At 43.9% G+C, this 24,402-nt stretch overlaps 1 protein-coding gene and 1 long non-coding RNA gene across 5 annotated transcripts in view; one reads left to right on the top strand and one right to left on the bottom strand.

The window, feature by feature from the left end:
• Positions 1-24,402, bottom strand: part of LOC134848536 (cyclin-dependent kinase 1-like) — a 488,218-nt gene that overhangs the window by 55,158 nt on the left and 408,658 nt on the right. The window lies entirely within an intron of this gene.
• Positions 22,028-23,221, top strand: LOC134848539 (uncharacterized). The gene is made up of 2 exons (XR_010162955.1): positions 22,028-22,172; positions 22,946-23,221. It is a non-coding gene; the product is annotated as an uncharacterized LOC134848539 (long non-coding RNA).

Raw genomic sequence — 24,402 nt, 5'->3', positions numbered from 1 at the left:
ACATTGGATACGAAGCAGATGTGACTGCACATCTGCTCGACAGCAATGGAAAGAAAATCGGAGTCACAGGGCTTCTGGTTACAGGAGCGCTAGTGAGCGTGATGCCAATAAAAACCTGGGAAAGAATGGGTTTCACGAGGGAAGATCTGACTCCGACGAATCTCCGACTAGCGGCAGCCAATCGAGGAGCGATTTACGTAGCCGGAAGAACACCAATAACGGTCCTCCACATTGGAGGACGGGATCTTTGGATGAGCTTCTTGATGGTAGAGATTTTGGACGACGTCGACCAGTTCATCTTGGGCAGAGGTTTTGTCAGGAATTTCGACGTGATGATTGACTTGAACAACGGCCTAATAAGGATTAGAAACCCGAACAGGAAGTTTGTTAAGAAACCAGTTAATAGGATAATAACAGATGAAAACAAGGTACCAATCTTTTTACACAGAAAGGTAAAACTATAGCCGGGACAAGCTGTAGTAGCAGTTTTTAGAATGAGAAAATTAAACTCGTCAAGTGATAGTAAATAGGTTTGTTTGGTAACGAACCCCAAAAGTCAAAGTTCAGTGATTTTAGGCCGGAGCTTCTCGGTAACGCGAAACGGACTGTGTGTCAGTGTGTTATTGAACACACTGGACACCACGGTTTCAATCCAGCGTGGAAAGAAGCTTGGTTAAGCTTTGCAATTGAGGACCGACTATGAAGAGACACAGAACTTGAAGAAATTTAGTGTGAAAGACTGTCCTTATCATGCCGACAAAGATATAATTTTAAAAAAAATTAATGAATTAAAATCTATTCATAAACTTTTTTCATTGAAATCCGAAACAGACGACGGCTTGTCGAGCTGCTCGAGTTTTCCGTAACGCCCCTGGGCATTTGAACTAGAATCTGACAAACCGGTTTCGCCAGAAATAGAACACTTAAAAGGGAAAATAGGCGAGGGAGATTTTGAATCATTGCGGGCGGTTTTAAATCGGAACGCGGATGTATTTCAAAACATAAGGCGCATATCGGTTTTTGTAACTTCGTCGAACACAAAATCAAACTAGAGGAAGGCGCCGTTCTCTATAGGGAAGGCGCAAGACGAATGACACCACATAAATTCGAGCGGAGATAGAAATGTTGCTCGAATACGACATGATAGAACCTTCGAAATTGCCGTGGTCTTACGGGGTAGTCATGGCAAAAAAAGGGGCAGCTTAGGTTCTTTTGCGACTGTCGTTATTTGAACGCGGTGACAGTAAAAGACGCGTACGCGATACCGCGAATAGACGAAAGCCTCTAAATACTTGGTGACGCCAAATTCGTCACCACTCTGGACTTGGGTTCGGCCTTCTGGCAGGTTCCTCTTCGGAAGAAGGACAGAGAGAAGACCGGATTCGCATGTGAATTGGGGTTGTACCAGTGGAAGAGGATGCCCTTCGGCTTGTGCAACGCAACGGCCTCTTTTCAAAGACTGATGGCTCAGGCTTTGACCGGAGTGACGGAAAAGTGATGTGTTAAAAAAGTCGAACAAAAAGTAAAGCTCGAATTGAATGAGAAAATTAAACTCGTCAAGTGATAGTAAATAGGTTTGTTTGGTAACGAACCCGAAAATTCAAAACTCAGTGATTTTAGGCCGGAGCTTCTCGGTAACTCGAAACGGACTGTGTGTCAGTGTTATTAAACACACTGGACACGACAGTTTCAATCCAGCGTGGAAAGAAGCTTGGTTACGCTTTGCCGATGAGGACCGACTATGAAGAGACACAAAACTTGAAGAAATATAATGTGAAAGACTGCACTTATCATGCCGACAAAGATATAATTTTAAAAAGAATTAATGAATTAAAATCTATTCATAAACTTTTTTCATTGAAATCCGAAACAGACGACGGCTTGTCGAGCTGCTCGTACTTTCCGAAACGCCCCTCGGCATTTGAACTCGAATCTGGCAAACCAGTTTTGCCAGAAATAGAAGACTTAAAAGGGAAAATAGGCGAGGGAGATTTTGAATCATTGCGGGCGGTTTTAAATCGGAACGCGGATGTATTTTCAAAACATAAGGCGCATATTGGTTGTTGTAACTTCGTCGTACACGAAATCGAACTACAGGAAGGCGCCGTTCTCCATAGAGAAGGCGCAAGACGAATGACACCACATAAATTCGAGCGGAGATAGAAATGTTGCTCGAATACGACATGATAGAACCTTCGAAATTGCCGTGGGCTTGCGGGGTAGTAATGGCAAAAAAGGGGGCAACTTATGTTCTGTTGCGACTTTCGTTATTTGACCGCAGTGACAATAAAAGACGCTTACCCGATACCGCGAGTAGACGAAAGCCTCTAAATACTTGTTGACGCCAAATTCGTCACCACTCTGAACTTGGGTTCGGCCTTCTGGCAGGTTCCTCATCGGAAGAAGGACAGAGAGAAGACCGGATTCGCATGTGAATTGGGGTTGTACCAGTGGAAGAGGATGCACTTCGGCTTGTCGACGCAACGGCCTCTTTTCAAAGACTGATGGCTCAGGCTTTGACCGGAGTGACGGAAAAGTGATGTGTTAAAAAAGTCGAACAAAAAGTAAAGCTCGAATTGGAGAGTGAAAAAATTCAGCAGAGGCTGAACGCCTTCGAGGCATCAGAAGTCAAAGAAACGAAGGCACCAAGCAGTTTGAGCATGAAACTAAATGTGATCTCCGGAAAGACGTTCGGTATGGTGCTACAGGGAGGTAAAATATAATCGATAATCTCGGTAGCGGGACACCAGGTAATCAGAAATCTGAGTGAGCCATCAGAATTCACTCTGATGCATTTGGATACATATGCAGATTATCTGAGACAGGTGGAGCCACGCGCTGAGTCAAGAGCTGTGCGAGCGCTACTGACAACGGATGGCCCTCGAATAAAGAAACTTCACGGGCGCTACGTGGAAGTCTATGGACCATATCAAGTGATGCTGAACGTGGATGGAATCAGTATCTACATTAGGACCTACGACAGACGGTGACCAAATAGGGCAAATCTATTTGGGTGAAGAACAACTTAAAGTCCGTAGGATAGGCCATGACGCCATGATGGAACAAGACGCGGTTCACATTGGATACGAAGCAGATGTGACTGCACATCTGCTCGACACCAATGGAAAGAAAATCGGAGTCACAGGGCTTCTGGTTACAGGAGCGCTAGTAAGCGTGATGCCGATAAAAACTTGGGAAAGAATGGGTTTCACGAGGGAAGATCTGACTCCGACGAATCTCCGACTAGCGGCAGCCAATCGAGGAGCGATTTACGTAGCCGGAAGAACACCAATAACGGTCCTCCACATTGGAGGACGGGATCTTTGGATGAGCTTCTTGATGGTAGAGATTTTGGACGACGTCGACCAGTTCATCTTGGGCAGAGGTTTTGTCAGGAATTTCGACGTGATGATTGACTTGAACAACGGCCTAATAAGGATTAGAAACCCGAACAGGAAGTTTGTTAAGAAACCAGTTAATAGGATAATAACAGATGAAAACAAGGTACCAATCTTTTTACACAGAAAGGTAAAACTATAGCCGGGACAAGCTGTAGTAGCAGTTTTTAGAATGAGAAAATTAAACTCGTCAAGTGATAGTAAATAGGTTTGTTTGGTAACGAACCCCAAAAGTCAAAGTTCAGTGATTTTAGGCCGGAGCTTCTCGTTAACGCGAAACGGACTGTGTGTCAGTGTGTTATTGAACACACTGGACACCACGGTTTCAATCCAGCGTGGAAAGAAGCTTGGTTAAGCTTTGCAATTGAGGACCGACTATGAGTGGGACATCCTTATGTTCTGTTGCGACTTTCGTTATTTGAACGCAGTGACAATAAAAGACGCGTACCCGATACCGCGAATAGACGAAAGCCTCTAAATACTTGTTGACGCCAAATTCGTCACCACTCTGAACTTGGGTTCGGCCTTCTGGCAGGTTCCTCTTCGGAAGAAGGACAGAGAGAAGACCGGATTTGCATGTGAATTGGGGTTGTACCAGTGGAAGAGGATGCCCTTCGGCTTGTGCAACGCAACGGCCTCTTTTCAAAGACTGATGGCTCAGGCTTTGACCGGAGTGACGAAAAAGTGATTTGTTACGTGGATGACGTAGTCATAGCAACACCCAACCTGGAAGACCACATTGATCGGCTCGATGAGGTCTTTGACTGCATGAAAAGAGCAGGCTTAAAATGCAAACCATCGAAATGCGAGATCCTGAGGGATTGAATCAAGTATCTAGGTAGAATGATGGACAGGCATGGTGTGAGTCCGGACCCAGAAGCAGTGGAAGCTGCGCTGACATGGAAGGCTCCCAGAACGGACACACAACTAATGAGCTTCCCAGGGTTTGCCAATCATTACCATGATTTCATAAATGGGTGAGCAGACAAGGTGTATCCCATGCAAAAGCTGATGCGCAACAAAGGAAAGAAGTTCGAACGGAGCGAAGAAGTACAAACTGCCTTCGAGAACATACAGCGGGAACTTTGCGAAGCGCCAGTGCTAGGCATGCCTATAGAAAAGGGCATGTATGTTCTTGATACATACGCGTCAGTGGTAGCCATCTCAGGTATACTGCATCAGGAGCAGGATTGGAATGAAAGAACAGTTCTCCGTCCCATTTCATATGGCAGTAAGGTGTTAAGTGACACTGAGATGAAATATGGTGCACCGAAAGCAGAATTGTTTACAGTAGTCACATTTGTGGAAAAGTACCGCGCATACTTGGGGAGCGCTCCCTTTAAGTTACGCGTGGACAACAGAGCGTTATCCTGGCTGAAGACATACTCGATGGATCAGAGTTATATTGGTAGATGGCTACCAATTGATAATCGAACACAGGATGCGTGACAAACACCAAAATGCTGACAGCCTCAGCAAGAAAACCGAGTTCTATGAAAGATTGAAACAGAAGCAAGCCAATCAGGCAGAAATCAAGGAAGGATTCTCGTTTGTGGACAAAGAAACTTATGAAGGGCTTCCCGTGACGAGATGGTTGGATAAGTCTGGACATCCAATTCCAGGACATCATGAGTTACCTTAGACAAAGCAGCCGAGATAAAGATTCTATCCAAGAAGGACCCGGTGCCCTTGGACCTGTGGCTGCGGTTGAACCTGGTCCAGCAGGAACTCTCTCGCATAAACATTAACAGCCTCCCCTTTTTGGATAAAACGGTGCAAGTCACACCGCAAGTGATGCGGATGCTGGGTGGATTGTTAGAGAGAGAAGTGACCAGAGATGACCCCGAGTGGGCAGCAGCTATGGCATCACTGACAGTCAGTGAGAAGGTTAAGATCATGCCGTCAAGACGACAACACAAAGAAAACGAGGGGTTGTAGGACAATAGTTCAGCAACTAGTATCCTCAATACCCCACGAGGTTTTAACCAGTACTTCATACAAACGGAAAGAACGGGGGAACAATTTGCAAAAGAAAACAGTTACTTTTGAGGAGCAGGATAAGGCAGGTGAGAGGGTTGAACGAAACCTGGTGCAAGATTGTTTGTCCGGGGAGACGAACAGTGAGAAGAGCCGGCAAGTTCAAGATCAACACCCGGGACAAGGAAGTTTGTCCGGGAAGTCTGATGTAGATGAAAAAGTTCCTGATGAGAAACAGGACCTGGAGAATAAAGTTTTGTCTGGGGGTTCAGATGGATGCGAAGAACGCACAGAACTGATCTGGAGGAGGGGACGTGCTCTATCGCAGACTCTTCAATGGATGACAACTCCCGGAATTCAGGAATCGACACCTATTCAGACCGGAACTCGAGCTCAGGACAGACATGTCAGAGCTAGTGATCCACACACAATTAGTAGAAACTTGAGCAGGGGACCTCGATAGGGAGGTATATCAAGACCCTGATACTGATCGGTACCTCGTACCAGGTGAAAGAGTCTTTGACAACGCAGCAGATGATCTGGAAACAATAGCAGTAACGAAACGTTCGATAAGCTTGTTGCCGCAAAGAAAGATAGTCAGGACTGATCTTCAATAGTTCAAACAAGAAACACAACCATTGGCGAAGATTTGGTGCGTTAAGATGGAAGATGACACGCATCAGCCAGATGAAATGATTAGTCAGATGAAGGTAATGAAGACGTACTTGAAGGCAAGATACAGACTCTCGGACCTACTAAGAGCACAGAGAAATGACCGCATAACGAGCAACCTAAAAAGGTGGATTGAAAAGGGAGCTCCGGACAAAGGCGATCTGGAGGAAGACAGTTATCGCATTCTGAGACAGTACTTTATGCAGAAAGAGGGAAGTTTATGTCTCAACAAGGACGGGATCGTGGCTTGCAAGAGAAGAGAAGAGGACAAAGTCCTAAACAAATACAATGCTATAGTGTTGCCGCAACTCTATCAAACAGAACTTTTTTTCAGGTCACATGATCAGATGGGCCATCAGGGAATCGGCAAAGTATACCAGAGGATTCTGAAACGCTCTGAATGGCCTGGAATGAAAAAGCCACCTGAGAAGTGGGTAACAGCATGTCTGTCATGCCAACAGGTCAAGGATCCAAGGAAGTTGCGATTTCCCTTGCAGTCGATCGAGTCATCTGAATTTAACGAGGTGGTACAGATTGATCACCAAAAAATATGCATGACAGACAGTGGTTATGATCAATTCTTAGTCATGGTAGATCACTTCAAGAAGTATGCAGAGGCCGTGCCCTGCATAACTGCCTAAGCAGAAGAGACTTGCGGTCACCTAATCAACACGTGGATAGCGAGACATGGTTGTCCGATGACGTTCCAATCGGATAACGGAACAAAATCCATGGGAGAACTTATGAAAGAGCTCATGCGACGTTCAAAGGTGGCTCAGGCCCACTCCACGACCACATCGAAACGTTCGATAAATCTGTTGCCACAAAAAGAGTTAGTCAGGACTGATCTTCAGCCGTTCAAACAAGAAACACAACCGTTGGCGAAGATTTGGTGCGTTAAGATGGAGGAAGACACACACCAGCCCAATGAGCTGAATAGTCAGATGAGGGTCATGAAGACCTACTTGAAGGCGAGATACAGACTCTCGGATCTTCTAAGGGCGCAGAGAAATGACCGCATGACAAGCAACCTAAAAAGGTGGATCGAGAATGGTTCTCCGGATAAAGGAGACCTCGAGGAAGACAGTTACTTTATCGTGAGACAGTATTTCATGCAGAAAGAGGGAAGGTTATACTTGAACAGGGACGGGATTGTGGCTTGCAAGAGAAGAGTTGAGGACAAAGTCCTATAAAAGTATAACGCGATATTGTTACCGCAACTCTATCAAACAGAACTCTTGTTCAGGTCGCATGATCAGATGGGCCATCAGGGGATGGACAAAGTGTATCAGAGGATCCTGAAGCGCTGTGAGTGGCCTGGAATGAAAAAGGCATGTGAGAAGTGGGTAACAGTATGTCTGTCATGCCAACAGGTCAAGGATCCAAGGAAATTGCGATTTCCCTTGCAATCAATCGAGTCGTCTGAATTTAACGAGGTAGTGCAGATAGATCACCAAAAGATATGCATGACAGACAGTGGTTATAATCAGGTATTGGTCATCATAGATCATTTCACGAAGTATGCAGAGGCCGTGCCCTGCATAACTGCCTCGGCGGAAGAGACATGCGACCACCTGATCAATACGTGGATAGCGAGACACGGTTGTCCGATGACGTTTCAATCGGATAACGGAACAGTTTTCGTAGGGGAACGCACAAAAGAGCTAATGAGACGCTCGCAAGTTGCTCAAGCTCACTCAACGACATACGATCCACAGACAAATGGCTTAGCGGAAAGGCAGAATCGAACGTTAGTGTCGATGCTGAGGGTATATTGTTCCAGGTACATGACCGATTGGGACAGATACCTTCCACAGGTGATGGGAGCTTATAACAGCACGCAACACTCCACTACCGGAGTTAGTCCACACATGATGCTAACTGGACACGAGAAGTCTTTGCCCCCTTACTTTCTTCTACCTAGAGTATGAGGGAAAGAAAACGTCACCACAGGTCTATGTAAGGGATGTGATTAGATGTCAACAAGAGTTAAACGACTTGTGTAGACGGAACACTCAGCAGGCACAGGCAAGGCAGAGGAAAAGATTCGATAAGAAAGCAGCTGGTGCAAAAACTTACTCGGTAGGAGACTACGTATGGGTATTTCAGAACGTTATACCACCGAAAGGAACGGAAGAGCTCCTAAAAAGGTGGAGGGGACCCTTCATGATTACAGAAGTGCACCAGGAGGGACGATTTTATAGACTGAGTACAGGCAGAGCCGCTCACTACGAGAACATCAAGCCACACAATCCATCGACACAAGAATGGTGTATACCTGCAGACATGGAAGAGAGGGATTATCTGATGATGGGCCCTGCTTGTGAAGTCAACGAGAAGGGTACCAGACAAAAGAACGATAGAAATGAGATCGTAGAGGAAGGAACAAGTCCACCACTGGACCTTGATCCCAACGAAGTGGTCGAAGCAGATGAAGAAACCTTACCCTACACAGAGGAGGACTGGCAAGACCCCGAACAAATGGAGGTCCCCAAGAATTTGGAACCGGATCTTCCATTTACGATACAGACTCGACAGAGTGACGGGACAAGACTCACGAAGAAATATAATCCTTACGGTGACGACTTCGTAGTGGACAGGATAGATCTAAAGAAGATAGGGGAAGAGGTAGTGGGTCTAGAAGAAATAACTGTGTCACAGGACATAGACATAGTCGATGATCACGACAAGGAGTGGGTCGATGACCGGTCCAAGCCCGAGGTAGAGTTCGACGACGAGCAACAGCAGGCATATGAAGAAAACTTGACAAATTTGCGTTTCTTGGACTGGCTGAAAGAAGTGACGTCGGACCCAAAGGAGACCAGTGTCACGATTCAAGATGTAGATCGTGGAAGCATGAAATAAGTAAAAACCGAAAAGTATGATCCCTCCTGGGCTTCCCAGGATGGACCATTACTCATTCCGGCTTCCAACCTCGATTTGATATCCGGTATGCAATCGATGGGCACGTCGATGGACATTTTTGTCCGGGGAGTGGGGGTAGGACTTAAAAATAGCAAGAGAGAAAGGTGATCTAGAAGTAGAAACAGACGAGGACCCTAAGAAACCGGACATAGGGAGAGTATTTGATTCATATTTTAACTTACCAAATGAATACTCAAGTAGAAAAACGTTGACAGATAGTGATTTTATACTCACGAATAGAACATGTGCGATAGCGATTACAGCAGACATGAGTTTTACGACAGCGTTAGCAGCGGATTTTAAGAGAGAATATAAAAACATAGAATTCCTATAGAATAGGAGGCGTAGCAGTTTTGCCTCCGGTGGCGTCACAGTTACCGGGAAAGTACTTATGCTTCTTGGTGACGAGGGTGGACCCGGAAAATCTAGTCTTGTCCTTGACGAGGTTCAGAGACTTCCTTGTGGAAAGGGAAGTGAAGGAACTCTCGCTTCCAGTGTATGATCCGAACCGAGGACGACTGCATCCACGGGAGTTGTATGCACTGATACACGTAATCTTCTCTGATACTAATATACAAGTATACTTGCATAAGAAATATTATTTAAGTATAGGCTGAGTTTAGGTTGCATGTAGGAAGACGTCATACTAAAATTTTGTTGTGTATGATATGTGTGTTATGTTATTTTATGGTTTAGCTTAAGACCCTGGGTAAGAAGGAATTAGTGACCATGAATAACCGAATGACGATCTTAGGTCGAAATCCAAAATTTTAGCAACGAATTGATTTTAATAATTTTTAGGAAGAAAATCTTTTTATCTGACTGGTTTAAATAACTTTTAATATAAAACTACTGTAAAGCTGACAAATGCGATATTCGTGACCTCTTTTCTAGATCCTGATTGATCGTTTAATTACTCTTTTGAGTTCAAATCATCGAGTCGATAGTAAAATCAAACCTGCAAGAAAATGGGCAATTTCAACTTGGACGAATTGATAGACCTTGCAAAGGCATATGTGGGACCGATGGTAGATGCGATCTATCGGAGGCTAATGGATCGCGACTTCGCTCTGGAGGACCCAGAGGTAGTCATGTTGCTGGCCGCCTTAATAAACATCTTGGGGCATGATAACCGTGGGGACCGCCCCACGGAAGTCTTTTTGATGGCAGCATATGGAAAAAGACGAGTACTAGACCGCCCGAACATGAGAAGTATGAGGTGGAGAAACGGGGCTCTCTCATTTGGCGAACGAGCCTGGATTGGGAAGTTCAAGAACCTACCAATCAGGTGAGATGCCTTTGCCCACCAAGCCTGGATTGAGGAGAATGCATCAGGAAATGAACAGCGAGGCTGCCTCGTCTAGTTTACAACTGAGAGCAGATGTGCCACCAAAGAAGGCGAGAGTAGCAGAGGAGGTTCAAACGAATGAAACCATGCAAGATTTAAATGGACTAAAGATGAACTGGAAAAGACCAAGAAGGAGCTGGATGAAATGACTAAGACCATGCTCAGTATGGAAGAAGACAGAGACATGTGGGAGAAACAGTTTGAAGATTGCAACAAGAAACAGGGTGAAGAAAAAGAGCGCTTGAGGCGGGAGTACAAGGAGCGATCGGAGCGGCTGGCGTTGACGACGGCCGTGGAGAAAGCGATACCTACAAGGAATACTCCTCGTGGGCAGTCCCCGATAGGACTCCTGACGCCTCGAGAAATGAGTCAAACGACGGAAACGCGACTCCCGGCTACAACTGGTCGAGTGACAGTCCCGGACCCGAGTGACACCCTAGGTGACCCGGTCGTGGAGCAAGCGGTGAGAAAGCTGATAGAAACTGCTGGTCGCTAACAGAAATGAGCCAGGTTCCGGGGTGACTGCACCCTATGGAACAATCGATGACACGGGCAGAGTACAACTCTCCCAAGACGTGATGACCAGAGAGGGAGTTAATAATGCAACGTTATCACTAACTAGCTCTAGGATCCCAGACAGAAAGATACGAGAGATGCCGGCGAGGAAAGTTTCCCGAGTGATTGACGTGCAAAAGAACAACCAGTTGAAGTATAGCTTCACAGGAGTTCCGGATACGGATCCGAGAGCCTGCTTCAATCGATCGACATGGAGCCCAGCAGTAAACCTGCAGCAACCGCCACTTGGGATATCACATCTGATACTGGGGGACAGCTTAGTGAGAGTGCTCCAAAATTTAGAGACCTCCTGGATCACTACGGTGATGGCTTTTGGAGGTGCAAAGATAGCCCAGCTATTTCGGATGGGGGAGCTGATGAACCCAGGGAGAATCCCTAACCCGATGATCCTAGTAGGGACGAATAACGTATCGAGAAGCTCAGATGAGGAAGAGGCACAATGGGAGTCGATGATGGTGTGCCTATTTACTACTCTCTGGGATCATTTCAAGTGCGCGGTACTGACCGTCTGCACCGTACCAATGAGCACGAAAACTTTGACAGCAACAGGAAGAAGGCATAATGAAGGAGTCGTCAGGTGGAACAACATCCTGAGAAATCTTGCGAGTCGGAATGCTGGACGCCTGATCCTGATGGACATTGAACACGAGCTGAGAGCCATGGATCAGGCCAGACTAACCACTGATGTTATCCATTTTGACAGCATTGAAGGACAAGCCTGGTTGAACCGAGTCTTCCAGGAGCATTTGGATGAAAGGGAAGTTGAGCTCTTTGACACCATGTTCAAGCTCAAGAACCATTCACTACACATGTTGGTGTTAGACGAAGTGCTGTTTGGAACTGTTCAACTTCAGTCGACAACTCAAGCTAAAGACGGGAATTGACGATGACCATCGAGTAATTGCAGCGTTGTCAAACGTTTTGTGGTTCCGGGGAATGGAAAATAAGGAAGGGAGAGAGAGAAGAGAGAACTTCAAGGAGACCAGAGCTCATCTGGAGGCGATGGTTTTGAGAACGAAACCAGAGGTTAACCAGTGGCTGCACTTAACCCCTCGGATAGCAGCTTTGGTTGCGGAGGCTTTTGAGCGAGGCCCAGTGATGATCAGGAAGATCCATGCTTACTTAGTGAAGGAGGTAAACCTGGCCTAAAATGCCGAAGAGAAATCAGCCGAGTTCGTGAACAGAGTGTGCCAAGTAACCCTGGAGACATTCTGGACACAGAATGTAAAGGGAGAAGAGGGCTTTGAACAAACTGACAGCATGTTGGAAGGGCTAGGAGCCGGATGGACCGCGTCCTTCGTGGCGAAAATATACCCTTCACTTTCTCGATACCTGATTAAGGAATTCCTCTAAGTAGTAGTAGAAAAATCAATTGTTGAAATACTAGCCCTATTCGTGACGTTCCATCGGAGCAGAGAACTTCGTGAGAAGACCAGCGATCTGCTCACTGAAGGAGTGCAGAATTTGCAATTGGATGGACTTCTACCATTGATTTCGATAACGCATGGAAACTTGGGAGGATCGATGAATTTGACACGCTACCCAGAGCAGATGAAAGAGAACATGAGGAAGTTCGACGCGAAACGATCTACGGATTCTTGGAACAAGATAAAAGATTTGCGACATACTCTTATCCAGTACCTCCTGCAGCAGAATCGCTTTCGAACAACAGAGGATGAAACGATTGAGAGAGAGGAAGACGTGCGACGTCATGCTGAGGGCATGCCCCTACTAACCGATCTGAGCTTAGCTATGAGGACCGATCCCTTAGCATTGATCAGAGGCGCCACGGAGTTCGTGACGGTCGTATACGGACCTGCAGTCACATTTGCGTTCCCTGATGTTAAGGTGGAAGCATACAGGAGGTCGGTGCTGCACCTGAACCTCATATCAGCAGTGGACAGAAGTGCGCTGAATTGGTGTGAGCAGCGTGAGTTGCGAGAACTCATGAGCGAAGACGTACTATGGGAGTAACCAGCCTATACTTTGAAAGTTTCCTCAGTGATTTTGAGAACGGCATGGACGGGTTGGAAGTGACGATTGAGCCAGCAGACGAGGGTACTTCCACGCTAGGAGCCCCATCGGCCTTTATGGGAATGAACTGGAAATTGCCGGAGAGCGGCTCTCCGAGCAATTCTAAAAATACGGAACAGAAACTCTTGATGGAATCACCAAGGAGAAAAAGAGTAGAAGGCGCTGCCCGAGTACTTTTCTTGGGCACGTTGCCCGAAGAAGAGTGGGAGGTGCATCATAAAGACCATGAAATTAGGACGGGATGCAGAATGGACAGAGTGGCCTTCATGGAAGAGGGTTGGATAGTAGTTCAGAGCTACGGAACCCAGTCTATTTTGAAACTAGGTCTCAACCGACCACTAATGCGGGAAGTCCTTGACAAACTCGACAAGTGTGAAGGGAGATTGAGCGAGTTGTTGATCGACTCGGCCACTGACGAAAGTGAGGCAAACTCTCCTATCAAGATGACGCCGCGAGAAGACAAAGGAGAAGTGGTATATCTGTCAACAACCCGGAAGGGAACGATGCGATCAAAATTGGTGATTGACAAGACTAATGAAATGAAGATAAAACTGGGTAGCAAGGTGACATTGAGGAAGGCGGGAAAGATAAAGGTGGATTCCGAAATCTCGATGAAAGCTGTCAACTCAGCGAAAAGGAAAGCGTCGAGGAAGCTATGGACTTGGGACAGGGTGATGATCGGTTACCTGGCACAGACAGGATATTGACTGATGTAGCGATGGTGCCACCCAATCTCATGGCAGGAATAAAGTCAACCGGTTACAAAACCAAGAGGAGTGACTGCACTCTGACTTGAGCGACGTTAGAAATGGAGATACCTAGCCAATGTGGAGAGAGTACTCTTATAGATTTCAAACCGTCCCCCATGAATCACGGAAAGGGAAGCGTCGTAGGACAGCTAGTCCCAGTAGAGTATAACCGACTGACAGTGTCGGAAACTGTATCGATTGATGATCCCTCCGGTGGATACTTGGAGATTTTAGAGTACAGGAATTCTGCCAGAGGACACTTATTGGCTCTGGAAGACAAAAGCGCCATGGAAGGTTACTTGGAGATGATGATGCAAGGCACCACCTTGAAGCAGAAAGCATACGGGACTCTGGTATCGTCTGAAATGCATGTGGAAACGATCGAGCAGTTGGTGAGCCTTCCATGGAGAGCGGTAGTGTTGCGATACTTTGAAGAAGAGATGAGAACCATGCCAAAAATACACTCTCTGATAGCAATTTCTTACGTGAGGACAGAGCTACAACTGAGGTTCACTTGGCGTAAGATTGGACTGACTCGCTTGGAATATGATTTGGAAGAAAGAAAAAAATCAAAAGAGGAGAAAGTGTTTTTAGTGGCGAGTGTGAGAGATCTGATGACCCAAGAAGGAGCAGCAGTAGCATGCGCGAAGCGGAGAGACGCTCTCTGTTTCGTTCGATTTATGATAGAGCAGATTTCAGTGCCAGCACTGAGCCCTTGTGTCAAGATGCTAAGAGAAGACGATGAACGAGCGAAAGCCTTGCTCTTGCTAGCACTTTTGGATATATATCAGAGCAAACCAAAGCGAGTAAACATGAAAGAACTCGTGGAACTAGAACCGATGAAGAAAATCGACGAAATAAGGAGGTTCTCAAACAAGGAACTGAGGCTCTCGAAGGAATCTATGGGAGCACTGCCAAAGTCCAGCGAATACTGTGGACCATTCAGAAAGAAATTGTACAGTTACGTGTCCGGAATCATAGGGATAGCGTACAACCCTTTCATAAACGAAGACATACGCGATTGCTTCTTCGATTACGAGCAAGTTGTGTTCTAAGATTCAGGACGTCAAGGATTGCAACGATAAGAAGCGCTGCTAATCAGTAGGCCAAGCTGGGACTAGTCTTGGAGGAAAAGGTGACTGCACCTTCAGTGCCAAAATCGGACAACCGAGTGGAGTTTGGATTGGGATTCTCAGACGAACTGCTGAGAACGAGTTTGATGGTAGTTTGGGAACTGATGAAACCATCATGGTGTCCGAGTCCCGTTGCCGATTTGATATTACGAGCGAGAAAAGATGTGCAGAGGGAACTGATTTCAGACTGTAACTTGCTTGACCTGAATATCATCTATAATCTGATGACAACAGCCTCTAAGAGCAACGGAGAAGACAAGGTGGAGTTGCCTGGCTGGGACCAGAGGACTGGGTCAAACCTGGTAGCTGTCTGGCAGAAGTCCGTGGACTAGAAGGTCACATCTGTGGAGGTCTGGACTGCGTAATGACCCTGGAGAGGCAACACAAGCAATTGATGATATTGTTTGGGAACATTGTGATGAAGGCGAAAACAGAAACGGAACTGATTGCAGATTGCCATGGAGGAACCGAGGTAAATCTAGTGACTGCACTAGGATTCTACAGTATGTTTGGTTCTTTAGAGTCACTATTGAATCTAGAACAGAAGCATGAGATGTTCACGGCCATCAGTGTAGAAGTGTTCCCAGGAGTTTTGCAGGATGAGCAAAAGCATACAGGAAAGTGGAGGGAAGCGATCGAGGCTGAAATTAACATCCGGCACAGTGAAACTTATCGCAGACTGTCGGGAGCGCGATACTTGGTGGGATCGACATTGGCTCCAATGTGCAAAGGCAGATACCCAGTGCATTTCATAGCGGTGGATGTGAAGAGTACGAGAACGATCGTGGATCAGGCGAGTTGCTGTGCAAAATGTTCTCAGCAGTTCCGGAGAGAACCAAAGAGGAATTAGAATCGATACTGGGAAGGAAGTTCATGGGATACGTCAGTGGGAACTTCAGTGACTTTGAAAGACAGAAGCAGAAAGGATCAACAGTCACGGATTACAATGCAGTAGATGAGAATGATGAAGTGCACCGAGTGATGATGGAAGTGGAACCTCTACTGGAAGCTTCGGGAAAACGTAATTGGAGGAGCATCATGTCAACACATGATGTGTTCCCCTGCCATCGCGTACTACAAACATGGTGGTACCCGGGTGTAGTAATCTGGTGTTGATCTGGGACTGTGGAGAGCTGCTCTCCATGGGTTTACCAGACTCATCACAGCCCATAACGATGGTGATAGTGGGAGTTATGATGGCGATACGATGGCTGGAAGCTCATGTAAAGGAGAACAATAGACAGGAGACCCCGACGAGAGAACAGTTACAGGAATTGGATTGTCTAAAATATTTAGATCTTTTTGAGACAACGTGCAAGATCTTGAATATTCCGATGGAAGTGAAAAAGATATGGGCCAGATAACGACTGACACCATGGTTTAGAGCCAACATGACTGCATGGTTGTATGAGTATGCCAAGAAACATATGTCGAAGCACAGCAGAGTGTACAGTGTGTATCAGTTGGACATCGGAGCAGGAGCTTTCAAGCGAGCTTTTGTAATCCATCGGAATGCAGTGACCACTGCCGTGAAGAGAACTTCTAGAACACGTGAATGTGACGGAAAGGAAAACGGGGAGATGTTGAAGGAAGACTTGGAGAGAAACGTGACCTTGTGTCTCCACAACAGCTTCTGCCGAAACAGAGAATCTAACGTTGATCTTCTACCTTGATGTAAACAAAGAGTAGAAGAGCAGAAGTGTTTGAGGACTGCTTCCAACAGCGTCAGAATAGCTATCGACGTCTTGCAAGACACAGAGACTGAAAGTGCAGAGTCAATGTCACAGGAGGAGGAGATGGAGCATTGGCAAATGGCCGAAAAACAAGACGCAAAAGAAAGAAAATTAGAAGAATTTAGAAGTTTTAGAACTTCTTAACGACAAACAAAGGAAGAAACAAAGAAGCGACGAAAAAGAAGATATTAAAACTCAGAATTGTTTTGTATGTGACGAAAAACTCAAAAGAGAAACAAAGCAACTAAGATTGCAATTGAAACTGAAAAGAAAACATTTAGTTTAGTTTTGAATATTAAAGAATCTGTTGCATTTATAAGTTTGCGTTTTGATTTTAGTTAGTGGCTTTAGAGACTTTTACTATTTATTTAGAAAGGCTTGAGTGGAGAATATATTAAAATGTTCTAACCTGCATGATTGTTCTTAATCAACTAGGACAACTGGTCACTTTGTGGTGACATGAAAGGCTTGGGTAATCTCTTAAAGAGGGAGATTATTTCATTGTTCCTTCTAACCACAGAGTTCCTTAGTTTTAATATTTAGGACCAAAAACAACTAAATTTTCGAAGGGTAGAAACATAGGAGGATAATTTTAGTTTGTGGGTTGGCAGGACTGTCCTGCGCTCCTACACTTTTTAAACCTAGGATAAATCGGGAAGTTTTATATCGGGACATAGACGTTAGAAGTCTAAAAAGATGTTTTTTATCTTAAGTCATATCCTCGAAAGTGCAGATTAGTGAAAGATTTTGGAAGGTTATAGTGATGTAGTATGATGCCATTTATATTCTGCAGTGAGTCGATGTGACGTGGATAAAGGTGATTTCGTGCTTTTTGTTAATTCTGTTCGATGGCACTGTACCATTTCGATGAAGATTTCGAGACTCAAGGAGGACATTGACCGGGCTGTCCGGGGCGTATGTGACATTCGACCAGAATGGACAAAAATACCATTTCGAATTCATAGCAGCTAACCTGGAAGATTAACGGTTTTAGCAGATTAGCGACGTTATTTGAACGATTAGACAAACTGTGAAGGTCAGAATATTCTGGAAATTTTTGAAACCTTGAGAGATGACGTCACCTTTCTGAGAAATGCTGAAACGGCCATTCTGGAGAAAAAACAGAAGAAAAACACAACATCAATAGTTGCCGTAGAAATAACAACGAAGGAAATAGCGAATCAGAAAACAGAGAATTCAGATTATCAGAGACCGCTCCGAGTTGTAACGATTGAGTCACTACAATCTTTACAGAGCGATTCACGCAAACGGTGAAGGGTATTGGGACAGCGTGTGTCCAGCCTTCCGGAAAGGAAATAAGGACGCTATTTCTCCGTATTCAGGAATCCAGAGGGGTCTCGGGCGGAGAACTCAAACTATTTTACATAAACTTTTAGCTTCCTGGTTATGTCTTGAATTGAGTTTATTTAACATCCAGATTCCGTTTCAGATAATGAGAAGCTAGGAGTTGAGGGAAAGGGTTGATCGATCTTCGATGGAGATGATGATTTTTATCTACTGAACAAAAACAATAGTAACATAATAAATAGTAGTAGCCCTGTTTTTAGGAGTGACCTCGTGGTCTGGGGATACTGAGACCCAGCCATGAGCTCACTATTCTTGCATATAATAAAGTTAATTTGAGTGTTTTGACCGAAGCCGAAAGCAGTAACGTTTTTGTCGACCCGATGTCAGAAAGACCACCAATTGAACTGGCTTTGGTGGAGACGGTGAAAAGCATGTAGAGCTTTGTTTTGACGCTGGCCAGTCGTTTTATAGCTTAGTTTTATTTTCCGTCGATTTGTACTTCCGGGCGAATGTCACGTTGTCTATTGCTTTTCTGAATGCTTCAGTGCAATAAAGAATAGCGTCGATTGTTCAATATGATGTTCTGAACCCAGGTTGGGTATTAGTTAAAAATTTTTGGGATATCAGATATTCGTTGATTTGTTTATATAACAATTTTTCAACAACTTTTGAGAGAGCACCGGTTATAGAGAAAGGCCTATAATTTTCTGGTAGTTCTGGATCCTCTTTTTTGTATATTGGTGTGACAATTGTTTTCTTGAGCTTGCAAGGATAAGTCTTGTTTTTCAAAAACTCATTGTATAGAAATGTCAGATGTGTGTATATTTCATTGCAGCCATCCTTCAATGCCCAGGCTGGAATTTTGGATGAACCTGGTGCCTTTCGACAATTTAAACTATGTTTTTTTTTACATTCAGCTGATGTGATGAATCGGAATGAAAATTTATTATTTTTATTATTAATAGTAGTAGTAGTAGTAGTAGTAGCAGTTGTAGTAGTAGTAGTAGTAGTAGTGGTGGTAGTAGTAGTAGTAGTAGTAGTAGTAGTAGTAGTAGTAGTAGTAGTAGTAGTAGTAGTAGTAGTAGTAGTAGTAGTAGTAAAAGACTTAAATCTCATCGAGATTATAACAGAATAGTTGTTTTGAGATTATATTAGCACCGACAGAGGGAACAGTTACATTTAAGGTAGTATGTGAATGGGTTGGAGACGTCAAATCCCGCAAGACGATCGAGAAGACGCGATGCAGGTTCTTCTTGAACGGATGTAGGGAACTCTCGAAATTGACACCACATGCGGATAGAAGATTGGCGTTTGTAGCCGAGCGGGCGAAGAAGTTGCGGTCGCACTGGAACTTCCTGGTCTTCCTTTGCCTAAACACCATACTGGGCGCCAGACGGGTTGAAACATCAGACTGCGACGCGAGTACTACATAGTCATCAGGATTAATGTCAGTCTGCTTGTTAACGATTTTCCAGAAGAGAATCATGTCGATAACAATAATTTGAAAACAAATAGGGAGAATATCGAGGCTACGGATATTGGCAGTATAGTAATCGATTCCAGTTATTCACCTCAGAGCACGACTTTGGAAACGCTCGAGGCGTCTCAAATTTAGGCGGTCAGGTGACCAGACGGGAGAGCTATAGAGCAGTACAGACAGGACACATGATCGGTATAGATTCAGCTTCGCAAAGCGAGTTGTATGATACGGGATAGCACGACGAATAAACTGAAGCATTTTACCTTTTTTGGCCAGCGTTTTGAGCGCGCGTGAATGCCATTTGAGGTCACCCTGGATTATGACTCCGAGATCCTTGATCTCAGACCCTTCGATGATTGGACAGCCACCAAGTTCCAGATTAACATCAGAGCTGCAGACCAGCAGCAGTTTAGTCTTGTCATTGTGGAACTCGAGGCCGTTGAGTGTTGTCCACTGATGGAGTGAGCTAATATCAGCTTGGACATCAGCACTGCCAGTACTGTTACAAATCTTTAGATCGTCAGCGAACAGAAAGTAATCAGAGTTCTGAATGCAGTCGCAGATATCGTTAAGGTAAATGACGAAAAGAAGTGGACCTAGGACACTGCCCTGGGGTACGCCGGAAGAGACAGGCTTACGATCAGACAAATGGTTGGCAACCTTCACAACCTGGTGTCTGTTTTCAAGATAGGACTGGAATAAAAGAGTAAACCTCTCGTCAAACCCAAGATTAGAGAGTTTCATAAGAATCTCCGAATGCGGAACGGAGTCAAAGGCCTTCTTTATGTCAAAATAAACAACGGAAGTTGGAATGTTGCCATCAAAATTGTTGTAAAGGAGATCAAGATATGCGATGAGTTGAGTGACGGTGCAACGACGAGTCATGAATCCAAATTGTTGCCGAGAGATTTTGTGGCGTATCCGTGGATACACAAAATTGAATATAAGCCGCTCGAGTACCAAAGAGAGTTTCGGAAGGATGCTGATTGGACGGTAGTTGACAACTAGTCGACGAGCAACAGATTTGAGCAAAGGAGTGACGTGCGATGTCTTCCAGAACTCAGGCCACTCCGCCACTGACAGAATGTGGAGAAACAGGTAGTACACAGCAGTAGATGTGAAACGAGAACAGTTACGCAAGACGAACGAAGGAATGTTGTCACATCCATGTGCACTTGAGTCATCACACGATTGAAGCAGATTCTCGATGCCGTCAACGGAGATTGTTAGGTCATCAAGACAGATAGGCGTAAGGGTATCAGTAGCAGACCCGAGGCGCTGCGTGACAGCAGGTTTATAGACAGAACAAAAATAGTCATTAAATAGGTTCGCTATGGAAGCGTTGCAACTGGCTTCGCGATGTTCCATTGCATGACAGCAGGGATAGGCGAGGAATTTGACAGCAGGCGTAGGAATTTGAAACATTGGCTGGTGTCTGCCGATGAGAGTGATTCCAAAAGGCCTGGTTTATCAGCATCAATTGAACAGGTGAGCTCATTTGCCAAAGATCTGCATTTGAGCACAGCAGGAAGGCTCCACGCCTTCTGCAAAGCTCGATCTGCAATGTTCTTTTGGTTTGCGACATGCATCGTGAGAGAGGAGTAGTAGTAGGGAGAATCAACACGTTTGCGTCGCTTTCTGGGAAGCGAGAGATCGAGAGCTTGACCGAACAACAGCTGCCAATCATGACAGAAAGAGGCACAGTGGACAATGCTGGAGAAGATATAGGAATACAGATTCGAGAGGTTGAAAGCAAACAGGTTGCCATCAAACTGACTGCGTGAGAAACAGAGAACAGGTGGGCGGCTGGGCGTGTCTATTGAGAGACTGAAAGTCACCGGGTAGTGGTCAGAGAGCTGATGACCGTAACGAATCACATTACAGTCGAGATCATCCACACAAAATACCAGGTCGAGGATATTGCCGCAACGATGGGTGGGTTCATCAATCAGTTGCTGGAGGTTCATATCAGATAGGAAGTCCAATGAAGTGTTGTCAGAAGAATTGTTTGACGTGTTGCTTCCCCTGCACACACCAGGAAGATTGAAGTCACCAAGCAAGATGATGTTGTGCAGAGAATTCAAGCTACGAAAGTTCTCAAAAACAGAGCGATAGTAATTGAAACACGAGATGAGTTTTATGCGAATAATAGCTACTGGTGATATTTGAACACTTACATATATGCGCTATATCAATTTTTGATACCTACGATATATCGCATTTGAATCATTATTTTGTATCTTTGCACGTGCTCATGTATCTGCTGACTGATACGTTTTAATTCAATCCATTGACATTTTCAGTTACTGCGAAATTTCAAGGTCGTGACGTGACTTTATTTCAGAACGAATTTGAAAACTTATTTCGCCACTTCAAACCGACCTTTTTTGATACGTCAAATTGTACGATTAGCACAGTTAATCTATCAAACCTGCCAACCTTCTTACTCGAATGTCACAATAAAAATTCGATGTTGCCATGCATTTTGGCGGCATTCTGGTCGAATGTAACAAAACGAACAAAATTGATTTTCCTTAATCTTTATTAAAGATTTTTAAATCGACTTATTGGCTTCGTCTGAATTCTGTCAGCTAGCTTACAATATTAGGCTTGCGTGATATTGTAACTAGTACAGCTCTCCGCTTCGCCTATTTGTCAAATCACTACGTTTTTTTCGGATCTTGCTTTCAGATAAAATGTTGAATACAAGCAGGCAGGTCTTTGTACGCTCGAACTTATGCAGCTTTGCTCTGAGAAAGCAAGCTTCGAGATATATGGCCAGCGACCCTATTCAACAAATTTATCTGGATAAAATCAAGGAGTATGCAACAAAGTCTAAGTAGGTGAATTTTTTTTTCAATTAATACTACGGTTGAAAAGACAAATTAGTGGGTAGCTTGGATTTTTCGGTATAGTAAAATTGAAGCTCAATTTATCACGGTCTATAAGGTTTCCGGAATTTTTTTCAACAAAATATCTGTTTTTGTCATCAATACTGAAAATAGCCGCTCCTTCCGATAGAAATATCTGAATTTTTTTCAAAGTTTTTGAAACGGAAATCAAGTGCTCATTATTGTTTCTTGCACTTTTTTCGTTTTACTGCGTTCATTTTTTCAAACTAGTCTTTTTGATTCTTAATATTTTTCTTAATATTTTTCTTAATAGATATTGCCTTTGCTGTGGAAACTTAGTTTTCTATTAACTTTCATGAAAGTTTTAGTCAGTTATTATGTGGCGGATATTATGTGGCTGCAACAACTGTAGAGATTTGAAGAAACTAAACTTTAACAACTGAAACACGAACGTTGAACCTCCCAATCACTGGGTTTTATGCGAACCCTTAGTCCTAAATCCTTTTTTATTATTATTATTATTATTATTAAGCCGTTTACATTTTTGGAGAAATTCAATTCTTTTTTTTGTTTGTGATACATACTGTATACTGACATCATAAAATGAGGTTGTTTGGGCGAAAGTGACGTAGGAGCCAATTGCGAGAGCCTTAAAGAGAATGACTGACTTAATTCATGAATTTAAACGGGGTTTAAATTGTTGTTGGTTACAGCGCTGTATGTTTTTTTTATCTTGCTCTTTTAAATTTGTTTGCTTAAGAGCTGGAGCTGTTCCAACTGACCCAGTGATGGAAGCGAAGCTGACTGACGAGAAGAAGAAATTGAAAGACATTTATAGTCGAAACCCGTACGCCGCCGACAAGATTGATGATCCAACGAAACCTCCCACGTTCGAGTTCAAAGATCCTAATTTGAAGGATATCTTCTAATGTCTTCGCATTTATCAATATATTGTAACAAGAGAAACTGAATATGGTTCAACTTGATATGACTCTTAACAGACACAACTCGATACAAATTTACTTTTTAAAACTAATGATTTTCAAAGATACGCCAAACCTAGTGGCATTAACCCGTTGCTTATTAAAATTTATCGTGGTCAACCTGCCGCTCAATTATCAAGCTTTTGATGAAGTCTGATATTTAAAATTTGAATTCCTTTCTTTAAACCGTATGCTTATTCTAATGAAGTTGGTTCTTGCAAGTCTATAGAAAGCAGGTTTTATCGAAACCAATGTTCATGTTATTTGCACACCGTCATTGTTGGTGATGTTAATTGAAATATAATTTGAGCCTATCCACTAAAATTTAACAGAAGTTTCAATTCTCAATCAATAAAAATTCGTATAAACAGTTAGATTGTTCAAAATTTCCAAAGAAGTATATTATGAAACCCTTTCGTTGATTTGTTTTTTGCCTGTCTGGGTTGAACCGTTTTTGTTGATTTTTAAGGAACATTGTTGTTGTTGGAGCCTCGAATCTTGACGACATTGGGTACGTTTATCTCGGTTTTGAGTGGTTTGTCTCGTCCCTGGTCTAGTTTTATTGCCCCGACTGGATAGTTAAGGCATGCCACTATCGTGGTGTACTTGTATGTCGTGCTAACGCTGGACTCGTTTAGGAATAGCATTTTGTTATTACACTTAAGAAAGTGTGTTGCAACCGGCTTCTAGACATTTTTCCCGTAAATTTTTGTTTTCAGGACCGTAAACGTTCTTCCGAGAAAAATGCATCGAGGACAAGTCATGCACTTGTGGAATTTGCAACACCCTGAAAAAAATCAAACTCGTGCAAGATGAAAAAAAGGAATGAAAACCTTTGGACAATCGTCTTAAAGCCTATACTACTACTACTTCTTTTTCTGTATTGTTTCCCGGATATTTTTTTCTGGCTTTATAGGTTTCGGCCCATATTTGGCTTAGCCATCAAATATTACCTCGTTTGATGAGCGAAAAAAGCTTTCGGTGTATGTGAGTGAGGGGAGAGGGATTTAGTTTTTCGGTCTTTTTTTACCCTTTCGATAAGAAAGGGTGTTGCAACAGTTATTACACTTTTTTTCCCGTAAGTTACTTTGATCACAGAATGTCTGAATTTGGTGGTAATCTCGATCTGTCTGCTTTTTAAATGCTTCTTCTTTCCGAGTTTAGTGTTTTGTTTGCTCATAAACTCCGATGTCAGTATATCCATTTTGTTTTTGTTTTTTTTTCCTCGTTTTTC

Source organism: Symsagittifera roscoffensis, chromosome 6, assembly GCF_963678635.1.
Source record: "Symsagittifera roscoffensis chromosome 6, txSymRosc1.1, whole genome shotgun sequence".
NCBI classification, from domain to species: Eukaryota; Metazoa; Xenacoelomorpha; order Acoela; family Convolutidae; genus Symsagittifera; species Symsagittifera roscoffensis.
This window is presented reverse-complemented; position numbering and strand designations above follow the sequence as displayed.